Source organism: Pinus tabuliformis, chromosome 1_2 (assembly GCF_031772625.1).
Source record: "Pinus tabuliformis cultivar Carrire ecotype Pingquan chromosome 1_2, CPIR1, whole genome shotgun sequence".
NCBI classification, from domain to species: Eukaryota; Viridiplantae; Streptophyta; class Pinopsida; order Pinales; family Pinaceae; genus Pinus; species Pinus tabuliformis.
Window position 1 is genome coordinate 949,994,946 of NC_142298.1, and position 21,361 is coordinate 950,016,306.

The following is a 21,361-nucleotide window of genomic DNA, read 5'->3' on the forward strand; positions in this document are numbered from 1 at the left end:
TTTAAGCGGATATGGTAATGGGCATTCATTTTCAAAATACATTTGGAACAAAATATTCTTCTAAATAGGCATTCATTTGTAAAATACATTTGGAACAAAATATTCTTCTACAAATACACACCCTATAATACGATTTATATGTAAAATATTTACCAAAAGATAGTAGGTGAGTAGCTTTCTTTCATTAACTGAATTCAAAATACAACAATAAATATAAAACATTTATCACAACATCCATCTTCGTGTATTTAAAATTAACCATTAAAAAGGGAGAAAACCCTCATAAAATTTTGCAGAGCACAAGGTAATTTCAATTTCAATTTCAATCATAGGATTCAGACGAAAGTGAACCAAGAAAACCATTTGTTCAATTATTTTGAGCATGTTAACTAATGAGTTTAAGTTGCAATTATTTCAAGTATGTTAACTAATGAGCTAAAGTTGCAAAATTACAGGGGTGATTACAATATCATTTGAGACCATTACAGGTGCTATCTCATGGAGTTGACCAGTAGTAGCCTTTAATGTTTGTTGGATTCATCCTCGATGCTTAGGCCATGTTTGAGCATCCTGTGAATTCTAGCAAGAAATGTGTTAGGCTCCTCCACATTGGATAGTGAGGTAACCAGATCCTTCATCAATTTATCATTTCTACCAGTCTCGACTCTCTTTCTCAATTCCTCCATGATGGCATTCTCTGGGTTGATCTCCATTGTTTTCTTGCTGGACGTGTATGGCTAGATGGAGCTTCCGCATAGGGCTTGGGCCTTCATTATGGGACAATTTCAAATTTCAAATCAGCCTACAATTTGAATGGTGCGGATTCATTTTCAAGTTTCAAACTAGGTTATAATATGAATGGTAGGGTTTCCAAATTCAAATGAATGTACCATGGGCGCTTGGATAGAGGGAGAGTATTGAGTTTCAAAGGTCGCCAGACTTGGCATGGAATGTTATGAGGTGTTTTACTATTACTTAGACCAAATATCAATTGATCCTTCGCCATATTAAAATCATGATAGACTTTTTCAAAAGGAAACCAAGAAATATCTCAACATTTTTCAAATACATAGCTTAATACAATATATTCAAACCCTACAATAAACCTGTAGAATTATATCAACTAGCTATTACGAATTAAAATCTCGATAGAGGAAAAGAGATTGAATTTAAATGGAACCATACATTCTATAGTTTCCAATAACCATGCGAAATAGCAGTCTGAGAAATAGAGCTGGAGTTGCAAACTATGGCCAAAGCCATTTAAAACTTATGTACATATGGAACCAATAGTATAGTGGGATTAAGGCTTCCATAAGCCGAGTAAATAAAAACTTCCTAAGCATAACATCAAGAACTCTAAGTAAAGCCGACCCTATGGCCACAGAACCCTACTAAGAAATGACTCTAGTAATTTAAATACCCGGTGTCTGGTGGGTTCTTCCTCCTGGAAGACGAAGCCGAAGAGAGGGTTTTGTCCTCCGGACCATCTGGAGGCTGTGACACCTGTAAAGAGCTTGCACAAAACACAACCAATAATGAGGGATTAGTTGTTAAACCTTCATAAGAAAACTGTAACAAAGAAATGATAGGCACAGAACTGATAAAAAAACTCACCATTGAATAACAACATGAAAAACCCTATCGCAACAATTCAACTCCACCATGCCCAAGCATCTAAAGTAGTTGGAAGACAAGCCTGGATACAATCTAGAAGTCAGGCAATAGAATTGGTGGACAAGCAGGCCCCTACATCAGGCAAAGAAACCAAATGAATCAGGTCCCAAGTCATCCAACCAGAGTAGAGCCGAAGTCCATCGGGGTTCAAGAGAAATGCAATGCCAAACAGGAAAAAAAACCACTGAGAGGTAAATGTCAAAACCCTCGAGAACCGTATGATCCACTGAGTTGACAACGACTGTTGATGATGGAGACAAATCCCAAGGAAGGTGCAGCAAGTGGTCCGTGCGGTGTATGACGGTACACCACCTAAGCCAGGATAGCCAGGGCCATTAATAGGAATTAAACATATGGCGGGCTCTTAAGAAATGAAATCCATTGTATTAAACGCCAATTATAGAAAGTACCAAATTTATTAAATATGAAATGATTGCTATTCATAAGTTAATTGATATCGCATGTGTATAATCCCGCCTTGGGTTATGAGACTAGTGAAAAATGATTACTAAGGTTTAAATTGACATTTATATCCACGCTTTATAATGGTTGTCTTTTGTTGTTATAAAAATAACTAGGCTATTAACATGTCAAGATTTGATTAAAGTAAGCACTCTGGTAATATAGTAAAACAAAAAGAAAATATACTTTCTTTTATATATATATATATTTTTTATATAGATGTGTTACATATGGTATCAGAGTGGCTTAGGTTTCCAAAACTGAGACCTCTGGAGTAAGAAATAACAATCTCGATGATGTGCACGTAAGAGGCAGAAAAATTTAGTATGAGGCGAATTGTGAATCCACTACATGGTTCCATATTGGGAACAGGACCAACACCATTTTAGAAGGTAATCCTAAGCTCTAGGTGCAACTGGGGGATGAGTCACAAAATCCCAATACAGACCTCCAGATGACTGTACAAGAATTGAAAGGTGAAATGGCCCAACTCTAGGTAGACAATGAAAGATTGATGCAGGAACAAGAAAAGATTCTGAAAAACCTATCGGGTAGACGGAATCATCGACCCCTAGTTCCCAGCCCCAATTGCGACCATACAACTAGGGAACAACAATGTCGAACTGAAAACATGGAAATGGGGGGAGGTGAAGAAAACCAAGAAGGAGAATTAGGTAATTTGTCCAATCATAAGACTTAGAGAAAATAGAAAATTTAACTCCAAGGAGAGTTTTGGAAAATCAAGCCTTCTCTCTTCGATGGAGAGAAAGAAGAGGCGACATAAACATGGTTAATTAACATGAATAAGTATTTCTAGCTGTACAAGTATGATTACAATTTGAAGGCTTGTTTGTCCATTTTCCAGCTTCAAGGGAAAGCCACGTTATGGTGGGAGGAGGTAAAAATCGTCCAAATGGTCAATGAGAAAAATATAACATGGGAGCAATTCCAGAATTTTTTTAAAGAAAAATATCTAACCGAAAGGTTTTATGATGAGAAAGAAAAATAATTCCATGATCTCCGCCTAGGCCAAATGACCATGGATGAGTTATAACAAAATTTACATCATTATTGTGGTATTTTCCTTATATTCGTGAAGAAAAAGCCAAAGTACAATGATTTATCAACAATCTTCCACTGTTCATGAAGGAAAGTTTGGAATTCGACAACCGAAAAACTATGGATGAAGCCATTCAAAAGGCACAGATCTACTATTAGCAAAATAAACCAAAGGGTGACTCGAGGAAAATGTGGGTTGATAAAAGGGAAATAAATGTATTCCCAGCCACAAGGGGAATAAGGGCATCAGTAACAAAGGCTCATGTAAAGGAGAAAATCACTGAAATGTGAATAAACATAGATTTAAAGTACCAGGTGAAACCAGGACAAGTGAACAGGCTAGCAGAAATGAAGTTGAATTTATTAACAAACCACATGTGCAGTGTTGGGGATGCGGAGGCTTGTATTACGTAAAAAATTGTCCCCATCGCAAGGGAGCAGATCATATCTCTCAAATTCAAGAGGCATCTACACTGGGAGAAGTGGCTAGGAGCATTCCTAAAATTAATGCAATGTTGGAAGATTATCAGACAGAATTTTAGCTGACTATGGTTGAATTTGAAGGTACTATTTTTTACGAGACATGTTCTATTTTAATAGATCCAGAGGCCACTTTAAGCTACATTAGTCCCAAGATAGTGGAATGATGTAAATTACAAGCTGTTAAATTTAAAAATCCATGGTTAGTACAACTAGCCACAAGAGAAAATAGAAGAGTTTTGTCTAAAGTAAGCAATTGTCCTATAAAAATAGTCAGTCAACCTATTATATCTTATTTGAATGTGTTACCCCTGAGGTCATACAACATTCTTAAAGGCATGGACTAGTTGGAGAAACATTGGTCCCTCATAAATTGTAAGACAAAAACTATTAACTTCCAAGATGAGGTAGGGGAGAGACATGAAATTCAAGGTGTGCATAAACCTTTGCAATTAAGGCCTATAACAACCTCCCAGTTAGCCAAATGCATCAGAAAAGGTTGTCAAGTTTATGCCATCCAAGTAGGGTATGCTGACTCAAAAGATAAATCTGTATCCCTTGAGAATATACCTGTGATACAAAATTTTCCAGATGTATTTCCTGAAGAAATACCAGGTCTACCCCCAAAAAGAGACATAGACTTTACCATTGAGTTAATTCTGGGAGCTGCCCCAGTTTCTTGAGCACCTTACCGAATGAGCATACCAGAACTAATAGAATTAAAAATGCAACTCCAGGAGTTGCTTGATAAGAAGTATATCCACCCCAGTGTGTCCCCTTGGGGAGCTCTAGTATTATTTGTTAAAAAGAAAGATGGAACCCTGCGGATGTGCATGGATTACCACCAGCTAAACAAGCTGACCATTAAAAACAAATACCCCCTTCCCCGTATAGATGAGTTATTTGACCAGGTGAAGGGTGCAACCTTCTTCTCAAAGATCGATCTCCATTCTGGGTATCATCAAATCAGGATAAAGGAGGAAGATATTGCAAAAACTGCATTCAGGATGCGTTATGGTCATTATGAGTTTGTGGTTTTACCATTTGGGCTAACTAATGCCCCAGCTACCTTCATGTGTCTCATGAATAGCATATTCCATCAGTTCTTAGATAAATTTGTATTAATCTTCATTGATGACATACTGATCTACTCTCGGAACATGGAGGAGCATAAGGAGCATCTCCGCATTGTCCTGCAAGTCCTAAGAGAACATCAAATGTATGCCAAGTACAATAAATGTGATTTCTTTAAGGAGAAAATCCAATACTTGGGACACGTCATCACCAAGGATGGAATTGCGGTAGATCTGGAAAGGATAAGAAACATTATGGAGTGGCCGGTGCCAAAGGATGTAGTCGATATAAGATCATTTATGGGCCTAGCTGGTTACTATTGAAGATTTGTGGATGGTTTCTCTAGAGTGGCATATCCTATTACCTCCATACAAAAGAAAGGAAAAGCTTTTAGGTGGACCCCCAACTATTAAAGGAGCTTTGATCAGCTCAAACATCTTCTTACCACCGCACCTATTCTGAGAATTGCTGATCCCAGCAAAGAATATGTGGTTTGTATGGATGCTAGTAAGGAAGTTATGGGTGGTGTACTAATGCAAGAAGGCAGAGTGGTGGCTTATGAATCTAGAAAACTTAAATAATTTTAACAAATGTATTCAACATATGATTTGTAACTGACAGCGGTCATTCATGCTTTAAAAATGTGGAGGCATTACCTATTAGGTAAGAAATTTTTTGTGATGACTTACCACCATATTTTGATTAATTTTTTCAAAAAGCCAACTTTAAATGCCAGGCAAGCTCGTTAAGCATATTTCCTGAGTGAATTCGATTTCAAAATCAAACATTTAAAAGGAAAAGATAAGTTGTTGCTAGGATTGGACATGTTAGAAGAGACGGAGGAAATGGTGAAAAAGGTAAGAATCAATTGAAAGGCTACTCAGGACCGGAATTTTCTTTTCCTAATTAGAAGAGAAGCTTCCAGGAATTCCAAGTAGGGGATCATGTCTACATTCGAGTTCGAGTGAAGAAAAGCACCCTGTAATGGACCGGGTGTGCTAAATTAACACCCCGATTTTGCGAACCCTTTCAAATCCTGGATCGAATCAGACGAGTGGCATACCAACTTGCCTTACCCAGTCACATTTGTGTACACAATATCTTCCATGTCTCTCTACTTAAGAAATATGTTTATGACATTAATCACGTAATCAAATGACAAGACATTCAGGTAATATGTGTGTGTGTGTGTGTGGTTTTTCTTTAAGGATGTCTTAAACAAATTGGTTAAAGACTTAATGCTTTTTGTTACTATGTTCAGGTCGAACCGGAAGGCGAGTTCTTGGTCGAACCTCTGGTATACTATATCAAAGAGAAGTAACGTTGTAGAAACGAGTTATCACCCAGGTTAAAGTGCAGTGGCAGCACTATGGGACTTCTTCTTCAAGCTCACCATTCAATAAGGTTGATTTTACATCCATCTAATATATTTGAATTTTTTGTGACCTTGTAAACATTGGAAACATCCTTATTTCCTCTAATCATGCTGCAGGTGCAAATTATTCCTCAAAATATATTCCCTCAACTTGAGCATAACCCTTGCTTACCAATCTGGCTTTGTTTCTCACCAATTTTCCATTATCATCCAATTTGTTCCTAAAGACCCATTTTGTACCAATGACATTTTTATCTAATGGTCTTGGAACCAATTCCTAAGTCTGATTCTCCTCAATTTGATCAAGTTCCTCATTCATGACTTTACCCAATTCTCATCTTGGCTATCTTGATAAAAAAAATTGTTTTAATCATAGACAACATAGAAATATGTGTTTGACTAGAGGTATTCATTAACTTTCTCCAATTTTGAACACCAAATTCTTTATCTCCAACAATCTTATTTGTAGGATGATGCTTTTGTATGTGCCTTAAGGGAGCTTTTGCATGAGAGAATTCTATTTGTTCTTCTTGCTTTTCTACTAATTCTTGAGCCTAATTTACTTCATCTTCACTATTAGCCTAATCAGGTGGACTAGTAAATTTTGGTTGTCGTAGCATTTGTATCAATTTTTTTTGGTAAAATATCCGCAAAATATTCCTTCATCATCCCTAACATCAAACTTTCCCAAATTGTCATCATTATTATTGATTTAGCACTTACTTCCAAAGACTTTGAAGTAGTTTATTATGATTGGTTTTCCATACCAAAGCTCATATGGTGTCTTATCACTCTTTAGCCTAAACTAATCTTTATTCAAAATATGGATTGTTGTATGAACATATTCATCCCAAAATGTTTTTGGTATATTTCTTTCATCCATCATTGGCCTTTCTAGTTGTTGTACTGATCGATTTTTCTTTCAGCCACACCATTTCTATTATGGAGTGTTAGTTATAGTGAATTATCTCTTTATACCATGTTATTCACTAAATTTATTGAACTCATTTAAGGTGAAGTCTACACATATTTTGGATCTTACACACTTTAATTTGCAATCAATTTGGTTTTCAACCATAGCCTTAATGATTTTAAATTTTTCAAGTGCTTTAGAATTCTCCTTTAAATATACAACCCACCTAAGTTTGGTATAATCATTAATAATCAACATGAAATATATCTCACCACTTGGATCCTCCATCCTAGCAGGACCACATAAGTCCATCTGAACAATTTGAAGTGGCTTGGTAGATGGATTCTCTTTGGTCTTGAAAGGAACTCAAATTTTCTTGCCAATTTGACATGATTTACAACTGGTATTACTTGGCTTATAATCTTTTGAAAAATCTCTTACAACTTCCTTTTTGTTGAGCTTCATAATATGCTTAAAATTTAAGTGGCCAAGTCTCATGTGCCACTATCAAGCTCTCATCAAGCTTTCCAAGATAGCAGTTTTCATTTTCTTCCTTGAGTAAGTAAAAATTGTTTGAGGACCTCACACCCTTTGATATTACTTTGCTTGTGTTTTCTTACTTTATCTCACAACCTTTGGAATCAAAGGTAACATCATGCCCTTGAACACATTTGGATCACAGTTAAAAGATTGTTTTTGAGCCCTTCTACAAAGAGAATATTTTGGCTTTACCTCTTCCATTGTCCAAATATATTATTCCTTTTCCCTTGATTCTTCCTAGTGCATTATTTCCTAAAAGGTCACTTCCTTTTTTTTTTCATTCACTGATAGGAAATTTATTCTATATCTAGTAATATTCTTGGAGAATTCACTATCCACATACCAATGGCTCCCTTGATTTTGGATGTACAATATAATGCCACATTCTTCCTTCTTCTTATCCTTTTTCTTTCTCTAGGTTTTTGGTTCTTCTTGAGTTTGTTTAATATGAGGAGTTTTTTTTTATTTCATTAGTTCTACACTCCTTGTTGTCCTTGAGAATAGTTTCATGTGAATTTAAAATTTTTTCATTTATATGTGATTTATAGAATGTGTTTCCATTATTTCTTAACTAATTTCTTCCATGATAAGCTCTACAATATACATGTTTATGCCCAAAACCCATAAAAGAAAAATAGTAACCATTAAATATATTTTGGTACCTAGGGGAAAATTGCATTTGTGGGTGTAATTTGCTAATTTTTATATGATCTTCTCTCTAAAAGAAATTATTTCTTTGTTGGCTTCTCACTCGTTCTCTGTAGCTATTAGAATTGTTGTTGTGAATTATTAATTGTTGATGTTGTTATGGTTTTCTATATTCTACCTTTATTTTTTGTAGCTATTCTTTCAGTTGTTGTATGTGATTATTTCAGTGCATGTTGTAAGCCTTCCCTTGTTGTTATTGATTTTATTTGGCTGCATTGGTGACTATTCCTTTGACCACTTCTACATATTTTATTGGTTTTTCTCTTAAATTTTCTTAATGCTTGATTCTCCTTTGTAGCCGAGACCTATTTTGTTGACATGAGATCTCTAAATACTTAGAATCTCATCTAGCTTATTGGATCCCTTAAAAAAAAATAAGTTATGGTTTAGTTAACCCTTGGCCTTTTCTAATTCTTTTATGAGGGAGGCGTTTTCCTCTTCTCACTTTTCACATTCCTTGTTTTTCTCTTTCAACTATTGTAATAATGTATCTTCAACTTTATTTTCTTCTATTAACTCAATTTTAGAAGAGGAAGTGATGAATCTTCATATTCATCTTTTCCTTTTTCAAGTTTTTCAAACATCTCTTTTTGTTTTTTGTTCTTTTTACCGAGCCTTTGGATTTTTTCTAATGCATTAATCAAATCACCCTCTATGTATACTTCTACCTCTTCTTCATCAAACTCATTTTATTTTTCATCTAAACTTTCCAAAGCCATGAGCATAAATTCCTTCGTTGTTTTCATTGTTTCTTCCTCATCAGAGCACTGCTCATCTTGATATTCTAAAGAATTGTTATCATCTTGATTATAAGAAATCTTCTTTTTGAACTTCTATTATTTCTTTTTTCATATATTTATTCCTTTCTTTAAGATCACTTTCACACTATTCTTTCTTGTAAAAACACTTTGATGCATAATGGCCTACTTCTTCAGAATTAAAGCATTTGAAGAGTAACTTACCTTTGTACTTTCTAGATCCTCTTTGTTATAGATCCATTTGGGCACATCACTCCCATCATCCAGATCAGTGTTTTAGGGCTCATCAAACCCTAATTTTAGTTGCTACATGCCCTAAACAAGTCAAACTTTTGAATGCCTCCTTCCCAGAAAGTTTCATGGTCTAAAGACATCCTGAAATGACCTTTAGAGGGACCAGGATAGGTAGGCCCATGCAAGGGTGCGTTGCAGAGTAGTTAAGTCCATGCTAGGGTGCTCTGCAAAGCACTTAGGCCCTCTTTGACCTGCATTGGGAATGTTTGAGCGAAATTCACATAGGGTTAGGGGAATAATCTTATCTTCTGGAACCTTCTAGAAGATTCCCACACTTATCATCTCCTATGATCTTGAAAATGGATGAGGAATGAGTTAAGATACCTCCTATCCTCTCATCCCTTCTTCCATGGAACTAATTCTAATTATGGAAGGTCATTCAATACCCTCATTGATGACAAAACCTCCTCCATCTTCCTATAAATTGGGTACTAATCTAAGTGATGAAGGGGCTGGACTTTGATGAATTGTAAGGAGATAGTTTTACTTTGAGAATTGAGACTATTGTAAGTGTCATTATGTTGCCAGAATGTCATGCTTATGACGTGATGTGGATGGAACCAACGCTGGAGGAGTGACTTCGAATCAAGCTTCATGGTTGTAATTCTTCCTGATATTCAATAAAGTATTTACACATTTCTCCATATGCTTATCTTGATATGTGATGCTTATATGTGTGAATGTATCTGATTCCATTTATTTATAATCAATAGATCTTTTGCTTTGATTGGTTCTTTGTCTTTTGTTGATGTTTACAGTTACTTCTCAAACGTGTTAAGTACGAGAAGGAGCGATAGGACCGATACAAAGGAGACAAGAGGAAAGAGAAAGTACAAGTAGGTCCTATCATTCTCTTTTTCTTATCTATTGTTTATAGAAAAAGGTTAAAGTTCTTTAAATTGTTGTTCTAGATATGGCTACTTATCTAGGGAACTAATATTTATTCGTGGATACCAAATTCTTCATAACACTCTTTTCAAATTTTTGATAAAAATTGCCTCATCTTCATTATATCCACAATTATAGTCTTATGGTACTTCCTTTCTCCTCCTATCAGCATTGAACACAAAATCCCTTGATGTAGATCTACGTTTTGAAGTTTGTGTTTCACAGACTATCAATGTTCCATGTAGTTGATCCAACATCAATGTGTTAATATATTTCACCTCTTCAATGGTTGATACTTTCGTAATAATTCTTACTGGGAGAGATATCAACACCTTTTGGACTATACATGAGTCTTCCATAATTTCATCAAGTACTCTCACGACATTCACTATTTCTTCCACTTGAAGAAATTTTTTGGATACATCCTTATCTTCTTTCATTTTTAATCCTTCAAATTGCATCTAATATCCTTAGAGTTTGTATTTCATTACTCTATTGCCACCTTCATAAAAAATAATCATCTTATCCCATATATATTTTGGCAGTTTTGCAGTGCATAATCATCTTACTCGAGATTTTGATTCATAATAGCTTGTTGATATAATTCTACAGGTTTACAGTAGGGTTTGAATATATCGTATTAAGCTATGTATTCGAAAAATGTCGAGATCTTTCTTGGTTTCCTTTTAAAAAGTCTATGATTTTAATATGGCGAAGGATGGATTGATCTTTAGTCTAAGTAATAGTAAAACGCCTCATAACATTCCATGCTAAGTCTAGCGATAGTTCATAATTCCTTGATTTCGTATATACAATTTCTCGTTTCTGCATAGAGTTTGAATGCTAAAGCTTTAATCTTGTGTAAGGTAACTAGTCCACATGGAATCCCTCGGGGAGTGTTGGACAGTTTCGTAATACCTGTGCTATCCTACTTAGATCCAGAATCTGCTGGAAAATGTGTAAACAGCTAGGGTTTGCGACCTAGATACCTATTTTATTGTAATTAGCTAATCAGAGAAATTCTGATATTTGCCTATTTTTCGTTTCGTAAAAACAAATTACTAAACCTTTTAAGGGTTCTTGTTGTTTTAAAGAAGAGACTTTACTTCCTTTGGGTAATTTGTTTTATCAGTCTTTCAAACTTATAAATTCCTATGGAATGAAATATTTTGTAAATTCTTTCAACTGAAGTTATCCAGTTATAATACATAATGTGATCTTTGACTATTTTTCGTTTTTTACAAACAAATTACTAAACCTTGTAAGGGTTATTGCTGTTGTAAAGAAGAGACTTTACTTACTTTGGGTAATTTGTTTTATCAGTCTTTCAAACTTAGAAATTCCTATGGAATGAAATATTTTGTAATTCTTTTGACTGTATTTACTACTGAATTTGTTTCGTTACTAGCTTTTCTTTCATGGATTTATATTCGCTGTCTTCCTTGATATTTACTGTGATTTTCATTCTGAGTAGTGAAGGTTTTTTTTTGTTTCTTGTTCATGTAATTACTATTCAGATAGCTTTGAAAAGAATTCTTTACTTCTATTAGAAGATACCTTAGTGATATGATTTCCTTGATATTTAGTGTGATTTTCATTCTGAGTAGTGAAGGTGTTTTTCTATTTCTTGTTCATGTAATTACTATTCAGATAGCTTTGAAAAGAATTCTTTACTTCTATTAAAAGATACCTTACTGATATGATTTCTAGGATCAACCGACCAGGAAATTAACTCATTTAATAACTCTAAATCAATTAACAACTCAGAATAAGACTTATTAATCTACGCAATTTTAAGCAATTAACTCATTTAATAACTCTAAATCAATTAACAACTCAGAATAAGACTTATTAATCTACACGATTTTAAACTTTAAATAGAGAATATCACTTATCTGATTTTGTTGCTTCTAGTTTTGGTCTATACATAGACCTGCACTTTGTTTTCCTCCCTACCATGAGATTTACTATGCCAGTAAATCTGCCCCCATGAAACTGCCTAACCTCTCAACACAGTGTTTCCTCTTGTTGATCTCAGATACCCCTATCCTCTTGATCTTTTTTCTTTCAAATACTTTCCAAGATTTAGTTTTCTTTCTTGGAACAGGTAACTGCTTCTTTTAACCAATTAATCAAAAGAAACATCATTTACTAATAACTGCAAAATTCCTTCTCATAACTTAATTTAAGAACAATTTATAATTTAAAGAAAAGTAATAGTTTGTTTGGTTGCAGTAAAAAAACAAATATTTATATTAACGGGGGATGTTACAGGTAGTTTCTTGATTTTCCCTCCATCTAAGTTCAACTACTTTAACAAAATTCACTTTAGTAAAAAAATTCCAATGTCTTTTGAACCAAAAGTGTATTCGTGACCAAAAGGTAGTTTCTTGATTTTCCCTCCATCAAAGTTCAACCACTTTAACAAAATTGACTTTAGTAAAAAAAAAAATCCAATATCTTTTAAACAAAAAGTGTATTCATGACCAAAAAGTAGCTTTTTTATTTTCCCTCCATCGAAGTTCAGCCACTTTAACATAATTCACTTTAGTAAAAAGTATTCAATAAAATTTTATTCACGATAACCTAAATATATACTAAATATATAGGTAACATTAAATACTTTGTTGGATAGTCTTAAATGTCGATTAATAATATGAATGCACAATAAAATTTAAATCCAAAAATACAGAATTGTTCTTACAAAATATTTAATAATAAGTAAAAGATAAAATAATAATAATCAAAGTATATTTATGATGATGATGATGATGGTTAACATCCACTGAGACCAAATTGGTCTATCTGACCTATAATTTCCTTAGTTTTTAATTATCTGGCTCCTCGTCTTTCTTGGCGAGATTGATGTCTTAGCTTTCTTTTTTTTCTCTACGGTCTTCCAACTTCCTTTATCTTCCATCTCCTTCATCTCTTCTGGTTCTTGGGACATTGGTGTCTTAGCTTCACGATCTATTGTGTTCATCCTTTTGAAGATAGTCAAAGAAGAAGTTTGGTCTAGGAGATCTGCTTTGCTGTTAAATGAAGATTTATTTTGTGTAGTATTCGAATCCTCATAACTGTTGATTTGTTGGGTGGGGCTTTCTCCTTGCTTGTCTTGAGAGTTGTTTCTTTCTTGCCTGATTTCTTGTGATTCAGAGTTTTCTCTAGAGTATTCTTCTTTGATGACAGTGTAGTGTTCTTTTTGTGCTCCTTCCCACCATGTAGATCTATGGTGGTTTTTTCTAGCAGAATTTTTCTGGGAGGCTTTTGGGCAATTTTTGGCTAGATGGCCTGTCTCAAAGCAGGATCGACATCTGAAGAGGACACTTTCATAATCGAGTTTCTGGTTCCACACATAGTCTTTACTTGTTAGGTTTATTTCATCTGGGAATTCGGCGCTGAAGTCCATTTCTACACAGATGCATGCATAGGTGGTTCTAGCATATTCCTCTGTTTCTGGGCACCTACAATAAAATTTCCCAATTGCATTTCCAATGGCTTTTAGCGAGGAGATATTCCAGAGATGCAAGGGTAGGCTTGGAAATCTCACCCAAACTGGTGCTGAGGTTATGATTGTTGTAGAGGGATCGAATGAAGGGTTCCATGGCTTCATGAATAGGCCTGATTTTTCCCAAAACCAAGGGCCTATAAATATATATTTAAAATAAGTTTTTTATAATTTTAATTTACTTTTCATTAATTATTAAGTGGTAGGGATTTAATATAATAATAATCAAGGTATATTTATAAATATATTTTAAAATAAGTTTTTTATAATTTTAATTTTCTTTTCATTAATTATTAAGTGGTAGAGATTTTATTATGAAATATATTGAAATATATTATGAAATAAGTGGTAGAGATTTTGTTATGAAATATATTGAAATATTCATAATAGTATATATAGAAATTAACTTAATTTAATCATATCATCATATCTAATATTACTTATACAATATTGATAAATCATAATAATTATCCATAGTATTATTCCATAAACTATTTACCTATTAAAAAATTATTTAATTAAAAAAATATGTAATATTGATAAATCATAATAATTATCCATAGTATTATCACATAAACTATTTACCTATTAAAAATTTACTTAATTAAAAAATTATATATAATTTTGATAATAATTTATTTATTTCTTATGATATTTTTTAAATTGGGCAATAACAAGATATATAGTAAAATACAAATTTTAATACTTATCATGTTGACAGTAAGCAAGTGCACTAGTAACAATAAAATATTTATATTCAACCATCAAAATATCATCTAAAATATCAATAAAAAATATTCCCGTCAATATAACCATTTTTTTAGCTTGACCATGTTCATTTTAGTAAAAAGAAAATTATAAACCAATTCATAGTCATTCATATTATGCATTGCATCAAATAAACATAAAGTTAGCATAGAGACTATAGTTACAAACATAAAGTTAAAATAGAGACTATAGTTATAGCCACGTCAACTTAACATTAACATAGTGAATGATATCGTGACATTATTCCATTCTCCAAGTATCGACAGAATTTCCTAAGTATCTTTTACAAATAGTTGTTACAGTTAAAAGTACACATGGATCAAACCATAGGGATAAAATGACAATGTTAAGACTTGGAAGAGATGCAAGTTCTTGCAGCTTTCTTCATTCTTGGACCGTATTATTCTGTCTCTCGTCACTGTAAAATCCCATACCAATTTTAGTAGATGGCCTAAGTGAGAACAATGTATTTACTTACAGGTCGAGATAGTGAACTCAATTTCTCTAATCGTAAACAGATACAACTCTTCCACTCTATGGCTCTAACTCTTATTATACACATATCACTACATAATGAAATGCTCAAAATATAGCTACTATAATGAAACACTCAAAATATAGCTACATTTATTAATTAGAATCCAATGCGCAACCAGCTGCTCCCGTGGAATAAATAACCAGTGACCCCCTCTTCCATCACAGTAGGAGAATATAAAGTTGCTGCCGTAATCTCAATTCATTGAGGTCGTCACTGAGATTATAGTTCTAAAGACGCCGCAATCTGCCTCACATTAACAAAAGCTCAAGAAAAGCGTGTGTTGCAAATTATTGTAGTCCCGCTGGTGTGGTGGAGTCCTCTGAAGTAACAATAGTATCACACAACTATCATGCAGATAAGTGTTAAACGTCTGGAGAGAAGAACACATAGCATTAGTGGAAGGTAGCTCAATGCCATGCTGTTTCTGTCATGTGTTTAGCATTTGCAATAGCCGTACTCTGTCGTGCACCATGAGCTCATTTCAAGATTGTCCTAACCCACAATTCTATTGTGAAATTCTTGGCAAGGAAGAAGCATTTGAATTTTTGGGCACCCACCTATCTTTTGTGAAATTCTTGGCACGGAAGAAGCATTTGAATTTTTGGGCACCCACCTGTCTTTTGTGAAATTCTTGGCACGGAAGAAGCATTTGAATTTTTGGGCATGGAGATAGCATTGAAGATGTATCTGTGAAGAAATCTCCGAGGTTGTACAATTTCCAGAAAATAAATGGACTTGTCCATTCCTCGACGTTGCTGAAATATCTAGCGGTCGCGTCAGTATTTTCTGGTGGAGGTTGGAGTCCTTTCCCGGCCGGAGGGCTGTCGTCCCATTACATGCCCATGCATGTATGGTGAAGTTGCTAGGTGATCGCTGGCTGACTTGAGGCCCTATCATAGTACTCTTAAACCGCATTGTTGACCTAATAGCATAGGATTTATTTGTTGCCATTTAGGAGAGGCACGTACATTGCAATTATCTAGATATTTTTCTAGTACACTATGTGATTGGAGTACTACTTTTGCTTTAGGAGAAGTCATCATTCGTAACTAAGAAGTGGATGAAAGACGTCCAATTAGATTATATAAAAATAAATTTAAACTTTATTTAATAATAATAATATTTAGTGTATAAAGTTTAACTATTACTTAGTTTCAAAAATGTTTGGTAACATAAAGTAATAGGCAGTCATGTAAAACCTATTGCATTATATACTAATTATGGAAGGTATAATAAGTGAGAAGTGCTCATCTTTGACATGTGCGATGAAGCAACTGTTGTATTTTAACGATTATGTTTTTTTGTCCTAAAAGTTATGGAAATTCTAGTTATATTTTGAAACAATTTGGCAGGCATTTTTGTAAATCCAACTAAAACTGTCAAACTTCATAATTCTAGGTGCCCTAGAAATTTTTGATAGTGCTGAATCTATTTCCACCATCAAAATTTGTTGGCATTATGATGTATGTGTTGTACTTAATGGCAACCCACTTATGGCAGAACAACTCACTTGTATATGGTACCTAGATGAATCTACAGAAGAGATATCAGATGTGAAAAAATGCATGACAGCAGTGTTTACAGATGTGATGAAATGCAGGACAACATCAAGGAATTAGTTCAGAAGGCAACTCACTCCAATGAAAGATCACAATATAGCAGGTAAACAGCAAAGAATGACAGAGCAATCTTCACATAATGAAGAAAGAGAGGTATACGCAGGTTCACCATTCTCCAAGTTGCGTATACACGCAGGTTCACTATATACAAGTCGCGTATACATACACACGCACTTTCACAGAAGGAAAAGTGTGTATACCTTGGAAAACTAAATTTTTGGTGCAAAGTATTTGGTCCATGGTATTTTGATCCATGGAATTGGTCCAAGGTATCTGGTCCAAGGTATTGACCCTAGGTATTTGGTCCAAGGTATTGGTCCTAAGTGGTTTTGGTCCATGGTATTGAGAAAGGCCTAAAACTATAAAAGGAGGAGAAGATCATTAGGCCAAAGTGTGCAAGTATTGAATATCTGATGAAGTGTGAGATTTAATATGTAGGTTATTGGCTTATGGTGTTGTGCTTGATCTGAACCAAGGATGAACCTTAACGTTTGATGAACGATAAGATCTAATGATCTATTAGGATCTTAAGGATTGAAGTGAATTATCTTTATGTGGTTTGATCATGTATTTGAATAACTGGCGCATGTTCTAGTCTGTAAATATGATGATGTTGGTATGACTGAAGTCTAGAATAGTTGTAATGTTTAAATCATCATTTACAGATCTGTACGTAGGTTCACTTTAGAAAAGAAGCGTATACACGATGGTTCTACATATCAAAGCGGCATATACATCATAAATTTGATTTGCAGATCTGTACGTTGGTTCGCTTTGAGGAAAGCACGTATGCATGTAGATTCGACACATGAAAGTAGTGTATACCTTATGAAATATGTTTTAGTTGCTTCTGTTTGTTGTTGCAGTGTTCTGGGTTTTGGCTTGGGTTCTGGTTACTGTATTCTGGTCACAACATTCTGAATTATCAGATTGATGGGTTGTCAAAGTGATTAATTGATTCAGCTATGGTTGGTTCAAAAGGAGATTGGTTGATGTAGATATATTTGATGATTGAATGATGTTGTTGATGGATCTAGTCTGAAAATTTATGAAACATGTTCCTTGGTAGAAAAGAGAAGGTTGTAGCCTTCTGTAGGCCGGCACCTACATACTAGTAAACATATCAGCTAGTACAAAAGCTCGGGGGTTGTAGCTCCCTTCCAGTAGAAGCTGGAGAATGAGAGAAGGTTGTAGCCTTTTGCAAGTAGAAGCCTGCATACTAGTATAAGACTCCACGAGTACAAAAATTGTAAACAGATTTTTGTTATTATTAAAAGAAGACAGAGGCGACAGCAGCAGGTGCGTTTTACCCACATTGGGTTTCCACCTTATATCTTGGTGTTCTTGTGTGTTGCTTATGTGTGATGCTTTATTCTACTTTTACTACACTATCTAATGAATTCCTGATATATTGATTAAAGTTCATTACATGATAATTTGGGTAAATCTAAAGATCTCTACATATATGCTGGTTGCATTAAGTATAGTTGTGTATACACGCTAGTTCACTAAGCTGAAGTAACGTATACAAATCAATTTTTGAAAATCAAATTATTGATCTAATAATATTGATTCACTCCCCCTCTCAGTATTATTTTCGACAATTGGTATCAGAGTAGGTCCTTCAGAAGAAGCTTAACCGCTTGAAGGAAGATCCATCATCATGAGTAATCAAGAAAGCGGGGAATCCATCAGACCGCCAATATTTGATGGGAGCAACTTTGTTTATTGGAAGGTAAGAACCACAGACTATCTTCAATCTCTTGGAATAGATGTCTGGGAAATTGTGGAAGGAGGATATACATTTCCATCTACAATTCCTACAGATACGACAGGTAAAAAGAAATATGAAACCAATGCCAAGGCTGTCAATACATTATTAGGAAGTCTGTCACAATCAAAGTTTGTCAAAGTTATTCAACTCAAATCAGCCAAAGAAATATGGGACAAAATCGTTCTAAGCTATGAAAGAGACTCTCAAGTAAAACGTGCTAAACTGCAAACTCTCAGAATTCAATATGAAACTCTCAAGATACACAATGATGAAAGTATAGATAATTACTTCTTACGTGTAGATGAGGTTGTTAATTGCATGAAGAATATGGGTGAAGAGATAAAGGAAGTTACCTTAGTTGAAAAAGTTTTAAGATCCTTGTCTACTAAATTTGAATCAAAAGTATCTGCCATAGAAGAAAAGCAGGATCTACAGACTATTACTATGACACAGCTTCATGGAATCTTAACTGCCTTTGAGATGAGAAAAAGAGGTCCATTAGATATGAGAGAAGCCGCATTTAAAGCTTCAGCAAAAGGCAAAGAAGAAATCAATGAATAAGGACATATTTCAGAAGAAGAAGAAGAAAACTTTGTCAAGAACCTTCAACAGGGTTTTGGAAAATTTAGAGGTAAACTACCTTTCAAATGTTTTTCCTGTGATAGAGTCAATCATTATGCTACCAAATGTCCTCATAAAGATAAATATGATAAAGGGAAGGAATCTGCAAAATGGAATAGAAAACAAAGTGTAAGTAAAAAGAGCTACTATACTCATGAAGATAGCGATGGTTTATCAAATAGTGAGGAAGATGAAAATAGTAATGACTATATGCCTTATGAAGATGATGATTTCTTGGATGATTTAGATGAAGATGACCTTTATGAAGAAATCTCTAAACTTAAAATCTGTTTAGAAGAAAAGAATATGATTATAGATACCATGACATACCAACTTGCTGAAAGAGAAAAACACAATGAAAAACTAGAATGTGAAATTGTGGGTCTAAGAAAGGATCTTGAGAAAACAAAAGCTCTCAATCTTAGATTTGCTAAAGGATCGGAAACCTTAAATGAGATTATCAAAGTGCAGCATTCTCCTCTGATAAATACAGGTATTTGATATACTGAAGAAGCATCTCAATCACAAAAGCCGTCAACCTCCACTAAAAGCTATCTTGATGCAACAAAGAGCAGTGAACAGTTTGACAATCGTCAGCAAAGGCATAAATCAGATCACCAGGTAAACCAGGCTTAATTTAATTCAAGGATGAACAGAAGCCAAAACCAACCTCAGGTAAATCGTACTCAATTTTCTTCAAAGATGATTATCAATAGAAGCTTCAATCACCAAGTCAGTAGATTCGATAATCGCAGGAACTTCTTTAATGGTCAATGTTTCTCTTGTCATAATTTTGGACACAAAGCCGCTCAATGTGTTTCTTACAAAACCATCATGACTAGAGAAGCGCGAAATCAAAGGAATGTGACAGGGATCAAGAAAATTTAAATGAAGCATGCAAAGATGAATGTTGGGTCAAGGCCATGAATGAAGAACTTGAGAAAATTGAAAAGAATAATACCTGGGAATTAGTTCCTAGATCTCATGATAAAAATATCATAGGAACTAAATGGATATTCAAAAACAAGATGAAAAAAATGGGGAAGTTATTAGAAATAAGGCTAGACTTATTTGTAAAGGATATGCTCAACAAGAAGGTATAGATTTTGAAGAAACCTTTGCACCTGTTGCTAGACTTGAAGCCATAAGAATGTTTCTTTCTCTTTCTAGTTTTCAGAAATTCAAAGTATTACCAAATGGATGTAAAATTTGCCTTCCTTAATGGATACTTAGAAGAATAAGTCTATATTGAACAACCAGAAGGATTCATTCTTGGAGATGATGCAAAACTTGTATGCAAACTTAGAAAAGCTCTCTATGGTCTAAAACAGGCTCCAAAAGCATGGTATTTTCGTCTTGACAAATATATCCACCAACAAGGTTTTTCAAAAGGGTCAACAGATAGCAATCTATATACAAAGATGGACACTGACAAATTGCTAATAATTGTTGTGTATGTTGATGATATCATTTTTGGTAGCAATGAAGAATCCATGAGTCAAAATTTTGCCTCAGTAATGCATCAAGAATTTGAAATGTCCTTTCTTAGAGAGCTTACCTATTTTCTTGGTCTACAAGTTCAACAATATAAAGATGGTATTTTTCTCTCACAAACCAAATATCTCAAATAGATCCTGAAAAGTACGGTGTGGAAGATTCTAAACCAGTATGTACCCCAATGGTAATAGGATGCAGTCTTAGCTCAAAAGATGAATCAGCAGCAGTACATCAACCAACTTACAGATCCATGATTGGCAATCTTCTTTATCTAACAGGTACCCGACCGGACATCATGCATGCAGTGGGAATAGTTGGAAGATTCCAAGAAAATCATAAGGAAACACACCTTCAGGCAGTCAAAAGGATTTTCACATATCTTCAAGGAACACATAACTTTGGTTTATGGTATCCTAGAGATACAGATCTTGCACTTCATGCATATCCAGATGCAGATTGGGCATGAAGTGTTGATGACAGAAAAAGCACTAGTGGTGGTGCATTCTATATGGGTTCCAAGTTAGTGTCTTGGTTAAGCAAGAAACAAAGTTCAATTGCATTATCTAGAACTGAAGAAGAATACGTGGCTGCTGCATCTTGCTGCACACAACTACTTTGGATGATGCAAACCTTGCAATACATTCTGATCACATGTACTCCACCCATCTCCATTCTATGTGACAATACAAGTGCCATAAGTATTTCAAAGAATCCAGTCATGCACTCCAAGACCAAGCATATACCCATCAAATATCATTTTCTACGTGAACAAGTGCTTGAACAAAAGGTCAAACTAGAGTATGTTCCC